Below are 14,736 nucleotides of genomic sequence, written 5' to 3'. Positions count from 1 at the left end.
AAGCTAAACGCTCACAGTGAACATCCTAGCGTTTGTATTTCATGATGGACAGTGAGGTCCCTGTGTATTTTGACATTTTGTTTTTCCGTTCTGAAACGGATATTGAAAAAAAAAAGTGGTTATTTGATTTTCGTTTTGAAATACAAAAATTTAAATTGGAATACAAGGTGTTTTTCCTTTTCATGATCAAAAAGGGATATACAAAATTTTAAAAATGCTTTGATTTTCATTTTATATTTAGAATAACAAAAAAATAAAATCAGTAAGCGACAGAAACGAAAAAAAGGTCAGTTTTTTCATTTTCAGAGACCGGAAGTGGTCATCAGCAAGTGTGGAGCCAAACGACAACAAGATTCTCAGAGGGCGGAGCCAGAGAGCAGTGACTGGTCAGACCATAGATAATGTGGAAGACAGCGCGCTAGCGGAGCTAGTCTATGTATATCGATGGTCAGCACGTCTGGTAGCATCTCTGGCTGCTGTTGACCTTGTTTTTGGAGTAAAACACGGTAAGAAGATAAATACTTCTAACCAGTAGCGTTGTTTTGTTGTACGTTAAGTCAGCGACTTGTGAAGAGTTGTGTTTTGTCGTGTTTGAGCAGTTGGTCCGGACGTGTTAGCTAGCTAAGCGGCTAAGTTCGCTAGCTAAGCGGCTAAGTTCGCTAGCTAAGCGGCTAAGTTCGCTAGCTAAGCGGCTAAGTTCGCTAGCTAAGTGGCTAAGTTAGCTAGCGGGCTAATTAACACAGGTGGCTAACTTACCGCTGAACACCTGTGTTAGTTGCTGCCTGTCCGTCATTATTAGAATGACCTTCTCAACCTGTATTTCTCTGCTGTGTATTTTAGATTTTAAAAAAGTTATTTTACTTTAAGGTTAACTGAAACCCGTTGAGCTTCACTGAAGTTTAACATTCAGCTGGTTTGAATTAAACTGTGCTTGACTTAACATTGCCCAACATTCCCTCTCTGAATCTCCATATTTTCATTGAATTCCTTCTCTCTTCCACTGCTCAAGTTCAATCCAGTATATAAAATGACATTAATAGTGAATAAACTAACAACCAGCCATTGTGTTTATTTATTACTACTGTGTGTATTTGTAGTAAAACATGAGTTGAAACATCCTACTTTTGGATCTAGAACTGCACAAGCCGTTCATTTTCAGTCACCTGATGAGTTAAACTCCCCTTTTTCTGTGAGGTTGAAGCAGAAAGTCTGAATTAACAAAGAAAGTTGTTTATAATTTGTGATACCTGTTATCTCTGACTGAGGCTTTAGTTTTTGTTGAGCCGATTTACACGTAGAAACTTTGTTCAGGAAGATTTCTTAGTAGCTCAGAGGACAGGCTGCTTTTTACACAACCTTGTAAGAGAATGTCTGTCAATGCTTTCAGCAGAATTTAGAAACACAACACTTCCTAAACAGATATTTTGAGGCTGTGAGGTTGAACATTTGAGAGTATATCAGTGTGTTTGTTTGTGGTCTTTCTGTTTCTAGGTGGAAGCTGAATTAGTGAGGATGACTCCTGCTCCTGTCATCTCTAAGCTCCTCCCACATCTTTACCTGCACATGAGGAAAATCACTCCTGTAGAATGCAGGTATGTTTGTCATTATTATAAAAAGATGTTGCCTGGTGACCTGTCAGAAACCTATTATACAGAGTCAGCCAAAATAATGTTTACACACATCAGGAAAAGAAAAACTTGCATAAATATTTCAATCCCAAATTTATTCAGACATGACGAGATTAATAAAAGTTATCTTTGGCCTCTACAATTACAAGAGGTGCTCAAGGTGGTGGCCACTGGCTTCCAGACATTTCTGTTCTGTTGTAGACGTCACTTGTTGATGCTCCATTCATGAGGGTAGCGCCATCTGTTGGGAAAACATCGTACAACAGGACACAGAGTTATCGTGATTTGATCAAACTTAGAAAGAGGAATCTATATGTGTAGAAGTACTTATACAAATGAAATATTTATAAAAGTTTTTCTTTTCCTGATGTGTGTACATTATTTTGGCTGACTGTGAACTTAATGAGAACAAAGCTGTCATTTAATTGTTGCTCTGAAAGCTTCTTGAGTGAAAACTGGCTGGTGTTCTGCTTTGAAACAAACTGCTGTTGAGGTCTGTGTTTTTAGGTTTAACCCCACAGTTTCTGAATGAACTGATAGTTTGTTTTTTTTTCCTGATCAATGTGGATGTTATAATTGATGGTAACATTTACTGATCATATAATCAGCATGACAATATAACAGTATAACATTATGACCACCTGACTAATACTGTGTTGGTCCCTTTATGCTGCTAAAACTCCTCTGACCCAGTGGTTCATCAGAACCTCTGGGGATGTCCTGTGGATTCTGTGGATCCTGTGGGTTGCAGGGTGGGTCCTACCTAGACCAGGCTGATCCTGGACCATCCCACAGATGCTCCATCAGATGTGGATGTGGGGAGTGTGGAACCCAGGTGAACAGCTTAACTCTGTCGTGTTCCTCGGACCACTCCTGAACAGTTTTAGTTCTTCCTGCTGAGGGTGGCAGCTGGCATCAAGGACTGCTGTTGCCATGGAGACTAGGGGGTTGTTTGTCCTGCAGTGTTTAGGTGGTGGTACATGTCAAACATCCACATGAACGTCAAGGTTTCCCAGCAGAACATTGCATTAGAACAAGATGATGGATGTTGTTGTCTTCAGCTGTCAGTGGTCAGAATGTTGTGGCTGATTGGTGGATCTGTCTGCCTTTACTCTGACATCCAGAGTTATACAAAAGTGTAATATGTGTGCAGTGCAGAAGAGATTTACTTTATCGCATGCGGTTTTAGTGGTCCCATCAGAGAAAATCATATCCATATACAGATTTTTATTAATTCCAGGGCTGGTTCAGTAAAGATTATAATAATAACTACATCAGATAATTCTTTGTCGCAGTTGGAATTTTACAGACTGAGAGATGGTTGAGAAGGTTTGCTGTTCTTGTTTTAGCAAAATATGTTATAATAGAAGATCTTTATTGTCATTGTACATGAAATTATCTGCAAACCAGCAAAGTGCATCAGTCTGAGGTATCTAAAAATAAAGAAAAATGCTTCTAAAGCCAATAATAAACAGAATATTTTGAGGGAATATTCTAAAAAGGAAAGAAAAGCTCCATTCTCACTCCTCTCAGGATAAACTGTCATTAAAATTCACTTTAAATTTAGCTTCAACACGAGATAAAAACATTTACTTTCATTACTGATATTGTCAAGTTTTAATAAAGTTCATGCTACTTTTATAAAAAGATGAAAGTGAATAAATTGTATTTCTGTGATCTGTGTTTGATTTCTGTCTTTTCTCCTGTCATCCAGATGTTCAGAGGGAGATGATGCCACATCTGGTCCAGCTGATGGAAGGTCTTGAAGTTCTCTGACTGGCCTCGACTGAAGATGGTCGTCTCACTGGATTTAAGGTTCAGATGCTCAGTAACAAACTCCACCAATGTGCCAACAGGGAAGCTTTAGGTTTATTAAATGTTGCTATGAAGGTATCGCTGTTTTTCTTTGTGAATGCAATGTGCTCCAACTGAAACTTGAATTAGAACTTAGAAGTAAATCCTTCCATCTGTAAGGATTTAGTTGCATTAATAACCTCATAACATTCTAATTTTTATTCCAGTGTTGGCTGGAAATAGAATCTCTGTATTGATTCAGGTAAAAACTGAACTTCACAGCATGTTGAAGCAAAACAACCAGATGAAAACTGTGATGGTGTTGGATTGTCAGACCGTAATGTTGCAGCTCAAAGCAGCTTTTCTATCTCAGTTCATTGTGACATTCAGCTATGAATCAACACAGCAGATGGTGATCCATGCTGTGGAAGTCTCACGTCTCCTGATTTAATGGAGCTGCTTTGCACTTTTTACACTGTTTATTCACCAACACTTTATTTAATAAAAGTCCATCTAGTTTTCATGAGGAATGTGATGTTTTGATTTCTCTGTGAATAACTGCAGTCTAATGGAACAGCTGGAATTGTAACATCTGTCCTGATATTGATCATGAAGTATTGATCAGAATGATCAGATGAGTTTGTTTTTACTGCCAGCTACCATTCAGTCTGAGATATTAAGAATAATTTAATGTGCATAATGTGGAAATGAACAGATTTTATTTTTATTTATTCCTACAGCTGCTGCAGGTTCCAAAGTTCCAAATTTAGTCTCACAATCACAGACAACAAATATTATCTGAAAGTCGGGTTATTGTTGTTTATCAGCACAATACAAAAAGATTAATGTTAGAAATATTCCAGTTAAGACTCTAGAATATCATGATTTATGTAAATTTAACTCACTAATATGAATGTTCAGGTTAACATAGTGCAGTGATTTTTATTATGCAAGTTTAGCTGATTAAAGTTTGACTCTGCACTACAATATTATTTAAATTTACACCATTATTATAATATTTAGGGTCAGACCCTACAGTATTGAGATTAAGAAATCAAATATTCTATAAAATGTAAATACACTGAACTCATTTGGATTTATTTAAGTGAGACTCTACAATATTATTTGACACAAATCTATCTAAATCAAAATTTTAATAATTTTCATGCCAAACATTTACTGGACTGATTTAAATATTAAAATCACTCCTTTCTAATCCTCTGCTGTACGTTCAAACCTGAGGCTTAAATAGAAACACACAAGTATCTGATTGAAGGAACTTCTGCAGAGTCCTGGTTCCAGAACATGATGATAGAACTATAGACAAACTTTAACAAAAGCTGCCTGAGAGTTTACAGGTTTTTATGTTGGATTTCTTCAGTAATTTAATGAGCGTTATCAGCAAAAATCAAGTGTTCATTTGATGAACTTCATTTCCTAAAACATCCAGAATTGGAGCTCATATCTTTGGCAGCTGTAAAGTTTCTGCTCCTTCAAAGTTCACAACACAATGAATGAATTCCTAAAACACTCTCAATGCTGGAGAGCGTTTGATGCTGAAGCAGTGATCAGTTTTTCTGTTTCTTCTCTAGAGATGCACAATGAGGGACGTCTGCAGCGACTGAGAAAGAGTCTCACCACATCCTGACATGAGGAAAAAGACTTTTTTGAAGACTACAATGAGAAAAACTATCAGACAGCAGACGGCTGCATTCAAGGTGAGCTCTGAACATTTAATCTGGAACAGGAATTCAATAACGGCAGCATGAGCTTCATTTCAGTCTGTAGCTGCTGAATTCATGGATGAATCATCTGGCACTAGAGAGGAAGACCATCAAACATCCACATCAGCTGATGGAGGTCCAAGAGTCTCACCAAACAAACAACCTACAGAGTGAAGACCTCAAATCTGATTGGACGGCCTCCTATTCAGCCACATGTGTGAACAAATGCCTCTAAGCTGATTTGTTTTCTAAAATAAATCTAGTTTGAGTCCTAATCTATGCCTGTGTGTTTGCTTCTTTATGCTGCTGTTAACAGTTTAGGCTGTTAGATTGTTCCAGATAAGACAAGTACAAGATTCTTCAGAGCCGTTCTACCACGAGCCTGACAGGAAGAACTCCAACAGCTACTGAATGTTCCTGTGGTCCCCTCAAGGCTACAGGAGGAGTCCTACGAGGACGAGCCGGTCCACCTGATGGTGGCCAGTTGCTGCGGTTCAAAGCCAACACCGACTACGTGGACTTCTACTGGACCACACGGAGGCCTTCAAACCGGACCAACAAGTTCACCGACTCCCCGACTCGTGGGTCTGAGGACGCCGCCGAGCCTCGGTCCAGCCGGCCTCCTGTCTGTGGGTGTTTGAGTGCTGAGAGGTTTGTGGATGCATGTGAACGTGTCTGTGTTGAAACAGCAGCTTTTGACTCACTAACGCCGGGAAAACCCAAGAATTCCTTTATTTGTGACTTCCACTAAAAAAACTGATGAAAATAAGTTTGCCAGAGTTCTGACTGATAACAGATTATTAAATAATGATAATAATCGTTTAAATATTCCTTTAAACAATCCTTTTAGGTCTACATTTCCTTTACACTGACTTCTTGGTACATGTACAAGTATTTTGGGTGGAATATACCAATAAGCCTAATGTTCAAGGGTTTTTCTGGGAATATACCATTAAACCAACCTTTTAGGTAAATGTTCCAGGATGTTGGGTAGAATATACCATCAGATAAACCTTTTAGGTCTACATTGGAAAATTTTAGAGTAGAATATTACTCCAAACTATCCTTTAGGTCTACATTTAAGGTGGAATACTACTTTACACCAAGATTTTTTTGGTCTACATTGAAGGATTTTAGGTGGAATATTCCTTTGAACAAACTTTTTAAGTTTATGTTCAAGGATGCTGGGTGGAATATACCATCAGACCAACCTCCAAGGTCTACAGTAGTGAATTTTAGGTGGAATAAACCATTAAACTCACCTTTTAGGTATACATTGGAGGATTTAAGGTGGAATTTTCTTCTAGACCATCTTTTAGTCTGCATTTAAGGATGTTTAGGATGGTATATTCTACTAAACCAACTTCTCAGGTCTACATTTCAGGTGGAATATTCCTCCATACTAACTTTTTTGGTCAACATTGAAGGATTTTTTCTAAACCACCCTTTCGGGTCTATATTTGAGGTTTTAGGTGGAATATTCCTTTTAACCAGCCCCTCAGGTCTCTTTGAGGATTTTGGATGGAATACTCGGTTAAACCGACATTTTAGGTGCATGTCCAAGGATTTTTGGTGGAATGTTCCTTTAAGGTGGATGTTTGAGGACCTTGTAGGTGGAATACTTCCTGACACCAACCTTTTAGGTCAACATTCAAAGATTTAAGGTGGAATATTCCTTTAAACCAACCTAAATTTCACCTCAAACCTCAATCCAGACTCCTCATAATGACATTTGAGATTGATGCTGCTGTTATTTGTTTAGTCCAGACTAAATGACAGAAATCCACAACTGTAATTTTATTTCAGGACTCGGTTATTAAATGTCAAAACAATCCATGTGACTCTAAAAACTCAACAGCTTTACAAACTCTAAGATTAAACTCTCCACAAGGATCCAAAATAAGTTGGACTTCTACATGAGAGCTTTAATTATTCTTCATCTACTTCTTGAAAAGTTTGGTCAGTAAAAAAAGATAAAAACTAATATTTTCAGCTGAACTAAAGACAGACTTTGTGATTTTTCTGCTCACATGTGATGTTGTAAACTTACTCTTTCAAATAAATAGCTGCCTAACCCCCTGGAAACCAGCGTTTGTCCTGTTTTTGTGTTGCTCCTCGGCAACCCTAGACAGCTGGGTCGTAATGTTTTTTGAGCAACACACCATACAATGATGGTTCTACTATGGAACCAGTTTGACATGTTCAGGCGTTCTTTGTGTGAAAACTCAGATTTCAGGTATCAGAAGGTGGTTTTCAACTTTCTTTGTTAACTTTCTGCCTCAACTTTAAATTTCCTTCACTAAGCCAGCCCTCTGGACTTCCAGGAAGCTGTGTTCCTATTGGCTGTCCAGGTGGCTGCTTGGTGTTATCAGGAACACCTGAGCAGCTCAGTGTCTTCCTGCTTTGTTTAGCTGCAGGCAAACATTTCCTCTGTTTCTCTTCACCATTGAACCGGGTTTGACTCTTGCTTTAGTTTGTTCTTTAGGCGTTGGCTTGCAGCTTCCAGCAGTAAAATCGTCTTTAATGTGTTTCTTGGTGTGTTTTAGGGCTTTGTACTGGATAGTTGTCTTGGTAAAGGTGGTTCTTTAGCCACAGTTAGCACTTGGTGCTAATGTGTGCAGTGATTAGTGGATTTGGTGCAGCTGAGTTGTGTCTTTGTCTTGGCTGTAGTGAGTCTTCAGAGGTTTTTGGTCAGACACATTCTGTATTCTTGTTTGAGAACCAGCGTTGGTTGTCCAGAAGGTAAGAGTTCCTGTCCTGATTCTCTGTTCTCAGAGGTTCTCTGGTAGGCTGCAGGAGACTTTAGCATTTGGGTTGTACTAGTTTTGTCTTTGTACGGTTTCATTTGGATGACTATCTTGAGGCCCCTCCATGTGGTTTAGTGAGGTTTTCTGGAACAGTTCTACAAAGCAACCTGCAGTAGAAGAGACTTTGAGAGTTTTTAGGAAGTTCTGGAGACCAGACTTTAGAGCAGCAGAAACATTTGTCAGCAGTTTGAGCAGGAGAAGGTGAGCTTCAGAGTAGAAATGAGACGGAAACCTTCTTGACCCGTGTGGTGAGGTCCTGTACCAAGAGTTTGAGCAGGTTGTGAAGAGTCTGTAGTTCTTTGATCTGAAAGCACAAGAAGAGTCGACTCATTAAAGGAGAAAACAGGAGATATTGTTGGTTCTTCTGTTGCTCTGCAGTTTCCAGTTTCCTTAGACTGAATATCAAGTTTATATTTTAAATGATTTCCCATGTGAGCCCAAGAAGACTTCAATAAACTCCCTCCATCCCCTGGACACAACATATTTTATTACCATGTTAAATCTTTTTTTAAAAATGTTTTTGAGTTTTAATCATAGTTTTTTTTCTTTGCTTGTTTAGTTTTGTCATGTGTGTAAAAGGTGCTAAACAAATAAAGTTGAATTGATAAACTGAATAATTGACTAACTCATGATTGTGACAACAGAAATATTTTCATTGTGATTTAAGGGTTTATTTCATTTTTAAGGTTGGGGTCAAAATCTTGACAGAAAAAGAAGATTAAAGAAATAAACTACATAACAAAAAGCAATTAAATCAAAGGAAAAAAAATGTAATACAATAAAACTTTTAAAAAATTTTGTTTAAAAAGTATTTTTTAAATGTGTAATTATGTAAAATATTTTCTCTGTAATATTTAATGTTATTTTAAAAATGTTTAACTTCATACTTACGTATCGTGTTTAATTATCTAATTCAATATTTTGTCAGTTTAATATCATTTAATGTATTTAATGTTTAATTTTATTAAACTGACAAAATATTGAATTAGATAATTAAACACGATACAAAACATGTAAGTATGAAATTAAACAAAATTTTTAAAATAACATTATTAAATATTACAGAGAAAATATTTTACATAATTACACATTTAAAAAATATTTTTAAAAAAGAATCATGTTAAACTTTTGAAAAATACAAAACATTAGATTATTGAACCTTTAAAAAGACAAAACATTTAATTAAAAAATTCAATGTTTAATTAGAAAATTAAATCTTAAAGACAATAAAACTTCAAATAGGAATTAAACAGAAAATACAATGAATCATTTAAAAAGAAAATTAAAAGGTGGTAAAACATTTAAAATGAAAACCTTAAAGATTTCATCGAAAAATTAAACATTGGGAAAGAAAAGGAAATTTTTCAAAAAAGCCGATAAAACATTTGAAGAAACAACAATTAAACATTAAAAAGACAAAACATTTGGTAATCAAATCAGACATTAGAAAAGAATAAAAGGTGAGAAAAGAAAAAAACTAAACATTTAACAAGAATCAAACTAAGGACAAAACATTCTAAAAGACACCAGTTAAACTTTAGAAGATCAAATTAAACGGAAGAAATAAAACAATGAAATAGCAAAAACAAATAAAGGCCTTAAAGCGTTTTCTAGTCTGAAATGAAAACATCAAGTTGTTTGTTCAAACAGTTCCTCTTTCTATGTTCTTGGTTTGATTGTGGACAGATTTACTAAGAACTCATTTAAGAAAACTGCTTTCCAGATAAAGTCTACTAGTAGTTAAAGGCATCGATCAAACTAATGTTACCTTCTGATCTCCACAAACTTTACTGTTCAGTGAAGAGAATCAAAGTTTGTTGAGGATTTCTAAAAAACCCACAGGTGAAGGTCTGAGAAGAACTCAGATGGATGGTCTAAATGTGAAATCAAGACTCATGGTCACAAGTTTTAAGGCTTCTGTTAACCAGAAAGTTCAAACTAACAGAGAAGTACTGAGAAACTTTTAAAACTTCAGTCCTCAGACTGTCTGAAGGTTCAAACTAACAGAGAAGTACTGAGAAACTTTTAAAACTTCAGTCCACAGACTGTCTGAAGGTTCAAACTAACAGAGAACTACTCAGGAACTTAGAAGATATCAGTCCTTGGACTGTCTGAAAGTTCAATCTAACAGAGAACTACTGTGGGACTTAGAAAATTTCAGCCCTCAGACTGTGTGAAAGCTCAGGTCCTGAGGACTCGGGAGGTGTCGAGGCTTTGGAAAGTCTTGGAACTGAGGGTTCAACCCTCCAGCACAAAGGCTGAAGTCCAGCCTCCTGAGAAAAACGGTCGAGTCGAGACTCGAGTTAAAAAAAAACTCGAAAACGAGAAAAAATAGATGATAAATGCGCAAAAAAAAGAAGAATTTGTATCTGAGCGAATAGCTCAGGGGATAAGAAGAGTGACTACAGAGCGGAGGGTCGCAGGTTCAAGACCCACCACCGGCACTTTTCTTTCTTTGTCTTTGTCAGGATTTTGATAAAACTTAAGAAGGGTCTGGTCTTGAACCAGCGACCTGCAGCTCCATAGGCAAATCCTTAACTCACTGAGCTACAGATCAGATACAAAGACATAAATTCGTCGTCCCTTTGGCATCGTAGTTTGTGAAGTGACCACATGGGCGGAGCGAAGGCGGAGTCTGGGTGGAGTCAGGGCGGAGAGTAGGCGGGGAGGTGGGTGGTGGCCTCCCCCCTCTACTCCCCCACCTCCCTCCACCACCCACCACACCTTCCCCCGCCCGACGAGTTCTTCGAGTCTCCACGAGTTCTTCAAGTCTCCACGGGTTTTCCCCAGTTTCTGGAGTTTCCACCAGGTCCGAGGCAGAACAAGTTGTCATGAAGAGGTGTTGAAGTCGGCCAGGATGGACTGACTTTTTACAGCGACTAGAAGAAAGACCACTACAAGAGCAAGTCTTTAACCACCATCCAGAAAATCCATGGAGTCACTCCAGAGAAATGAAGGGATGTCAACTTTTATCAACCTCCATCCAGATGTTCAACTTCATATCTTTACTTGGACATTTTTTGCACCACAAACCTTTAATGTCACACTTTATTATCATTTATTAGGACTTTAATGGAATCCACCAGCAGATTTAGTTTTTGTTGACAAAGTTTATTCTTGTTGTCGTGGGACTGCAGTATTTTAAACTCTTCCTTCTATTTGACCTCATGCTTATTAGTTTTAGTGGAGAAACTTATTTTAATTGTCCATTAGTCTCTTAAAAACCAAATAATAAATTGGATTAGTCAAGAGCTTTAAATTTCTTACTTTGTCATATTTTAAATATGACAAAAAATATTAAAATAAAGCGTCTTGAGACAATTTGACCTGTAATTGGCATTATATAAATAAAATTGAATTTAAATTGTATGTATCTTGTAATGGAGTAATTAAGCCATATATGTTGGAAAACACATTTTCTTTGTCCATTAAACTGTTGATCGTTTTCTCCAGTAATTCATTTCTTGTTTTGGTTTATAAAATGTCAAACCCAAATATATTCAGTTTACTGTCATAAAAACCAAAAAGATTTACATTCATGATGCAGGAATCAGGCACTTTTTCACTTTTTATCTTAGTTTAGTCAGAAAGATAGTTGATAATGTGTGAATTGTCGCAGCTTGTGAGCCGTAGAAGGTTTTAATCTTTGGGGCCGAGTGTCAGAAAACATTTAGAAACCAACATCAACAAAACACTCAAAGATTTGAACATCATTAAAGGGAAATCCAACTTTTGCATGACAATGTCTAATTAAAGGACATTTATTTCCAACGTAAATGTGTGATATTCATCCTCTGGAGCTTTCTCTTCACATCGTCTTCCACCTGGACTGGTTTGGTCGGGAGCATGTGCAACAAACATTTAAAAAACTGCACTTTAACATCAATGAATGACACTGAAGTTTAATCTCTACATAAATGAGACTGAGTCTGGATGTGCTGCTCTGTCATTAACTCCTAAGTTTAGGGAAAGTTCAAACAAAAGAGTTCAGATAAGACTTGAGAATGAGCTAATTTTGAACAAACATCTCAGACTTTCTGAGCTTCAGCACCTCTAGCAAGATATTTTAACAACAAGCAACTCAAGAGATCCAGAAGTTGGAGAGAGTTAGCTTTAGCTGAGCCAAAGAACATGTGGGACGCTAACCTAGCAAACATTTCAGACTTTTCTCTGTGAATTCTGAGAAATAATTTCCTATTTAATGACAGAGCTACACATCTTAACTCAGTCTCATTAAAACAGACTCTAATTCAGTGTCATCCATCCATATTAAAGTGCAGTTACCCAAAATGTTTGTTGCATGAGCTCCAACAAAACCTGTCCAGGTAGAAGGCCACTTTGACAAACAGGAAGTAGAAGATTCCAAGCAGATTTATAGAAGGGGGAACCGGACTGTACTAAGTGTGGTCGAGTATAGAGGGGTGTTTTGTGGGTTTTTAAGGCTGATAATGATTATTAGTGAGACATTTGGAGTAGATATTCATTTGCAGTAAATGAAAGTATTTAAAATCTTGGAGTTAAACTTACAAGAACACAAAGTCTGACAGAAAACTACGTTGATACCTTTTTGTTTTGTTTACAGATGTTAAGTTAAAGGAGTTTTATTCGTGACGTATAACCAATCAAATCACTCCAGAAGACAGAGCGACCACAGGTAGATAAAGGTTCAGAGCCAAAGTAGCACCATTTTTAAATGTATTTATGACCATAAATCAGTAAAAAATAACATACTGATAATCAGTATATCAGTCAGCACACAATTACTACAATTCTACAATGTATGTCTCTTTCCTTTGACTTGTTATTTGTACAATATACGATGTATATGATGGTGTTTTTTCATCACAAAGGCTATACTATGATGTTTTCTAAGAGACATACGATGCTACTCTGGTTGTTCTGGCTGCTGCACTCCTACTCTGTTGTTTTCTGGATTGTACTCAGCTTCATGCCTTCATCCACCAGGCCTCCGTTGACTCGTCCCGCCTGCCGTCTCTGGAGCTGAAGCTGGACTGGAACAGACCAAAGTACAGTCCAATCACGATGCCAGCTGCCTCTCAAAAGGCTCCTTCATCTGGCAGGTGGCTGCACTTCTTCTGAGGGGAAGCTGAGCTGGCCCGGCAGAACTTTGGAGATGTGTTCCAGTGGTTGGTGGATGTGTGGGGAGATAGAGAGGGACCTTTGAAATGTTCAGAAAGGAAAACAGAGAACCCATTGGTAGATTTAGTTTAGGATGCTACTGCAGTGTGTCTTTGGGTTTTAAGAGGTGAACAGGAAGAGTTTTTTTTGTATTGATTATCTTTTACTTTGTTCCTGGTTGGAATGTCCATCAATGTCAACATGAAGTTCACTTTTAGTTCTGTTGATTTATTTTTATTTTACTAACACCCATTTGCTTTTAACCCCCTCACATGTTGTGTTGTTGTAAACTTACTCTTTCAAATAAATACTCGTCTAACCCTCTGGAAACCAGCGTTTGGACTGTTTTTGTGTTGCTCCTCACCTACTTCAGACAGTCAGGACAAAACAATGTTTTGTGGACTAAAGGCTACATTATGATGGTTTTAGAGCGACATGCTATACTATGACGTATTTTCCACATTTTGTTAACTTTCTGCTTCAACTTTAAACTAAATTTATTTGAATAACCCAGCCCTCTGGACTTCCAGTAAGCTGACACTATGTAGGAAAAAAAATGTCATTTTTCAACATGTTGTAAAACTGTGCCGTATGATGAAATAATGTAAAGTAGGCCATGAAAAACACTATGGTAAGGTTTTCTTTGAAAAAAAATCATCATGAATTTTGACGCAAAAAATGCCATAGTATACTACGTCGAAAAAAATGTGATTTTTGAACATTTTGTAAAAATGTGCCATATGATGAAATAATGTAAAGGAGGCCGTGAAAAACACTATGGTAAGGTTTTCTTTGAAATAAAAATCATGAATTTTGGCGCAAAATATGCCATAGTATACTATGTCGAAAAAAAATGCGATTTTTCAGCATATTGTAAAAACGTGCCATATGATGAAATAATGTAAAGGAGGCCGTGAAAAACACTCCAGAAAGGTTTTCTTTGAAAAAACATCATCATGAATTTTGGCGCAAAAAAAACGCCATAGTATAATATGACGAAAAAAAATACGACTTTTCAGCATTTTGTAAAAACATGCCATATGATGAAATAATGAAAAGGAGGCTGTGAAAAACACTATGGTAAGGTTTTCTTTGAAAAAACATCATCATGAATTTTGGCGCAAAAAAAACGCCATAATATACTATGTCGAAAAATGTCATTTTTCAACATGTTGTGAAAACATGCCATATGATGAAATAATGTAAAGCAGGCTGTGAAAAACACTCCGGGAAGGTTTTCTTTGAAAAAAAAAAAATCATCACAAATTTTGGCGCAAAAAACGCCATAGTATACTATGTCGAAAAAAATTTGATTTTTGAACATGTTGTAAAAACGTGCCATATGATGAAATAATGTAAAGGAGGCCATGAAAAACACTCCAGAAAGGTTTTCTTTGAAAAAAAAATCTTCATGAATTTTGGCGCAAAAAAATGCCAGAGTATATACTATGTCGAAAAAAAAAGTACGATTTTTCAACATGTTGTAAAAACGTGCCATATGATGAAATAATGTAAAGGAGGCCATGAAAAACACTATGGTAAGGTTTTCTTTGAAAAAAAATCATCATGAATTTTGGCGCAAAAAAACGCCATAGTATACTATGTTGAAAAAAAAATGCAATTTTTCAGCATGTTGTAAAAACG

The 14,736-nt window shown here is 36.8% G+C and overlaps 1 long non-coding RNA gene across 1 annotated transcript; it reads left to right on the top strand.

Moving 5' to 3' along the window:
* The first annotated feature begins 378 nt into the window (after positions 1-378).
* On the top strand, positions 379-5,008 carry LOC129350123 (uncharacterized). Its single transcript, XR_008603377.1, has 3 exons — positions 379-506; positions 1,492-1,592; positions 3,343-5,008. It is a non-coding gene; the product is annotated as an uncharacterized LOC129350123 (long non-coding RNA).
* The last annotated feature ends 9,728 nt before the right edge of the window (positions 5,009-14,736 follow it).

This window comes from Amphiprion ocellaris, chromosome 12, assembly GCF_022539595.1.
Source record: "Amphiprion ocellaris isolate individual 3 ecotype Okinawa chromosome 12, ASM2253959v1, whole genome shotgun sequence".
Lineage (NCBI taxonomy): Eukaryota > Metazoa > Chordata > Actinopteri > Pomacentridae > Amphiprion > Amphiprion ocellaris.
This window is presented reverse-complemented; position numbering and strand designations above follow the sequence as displayed.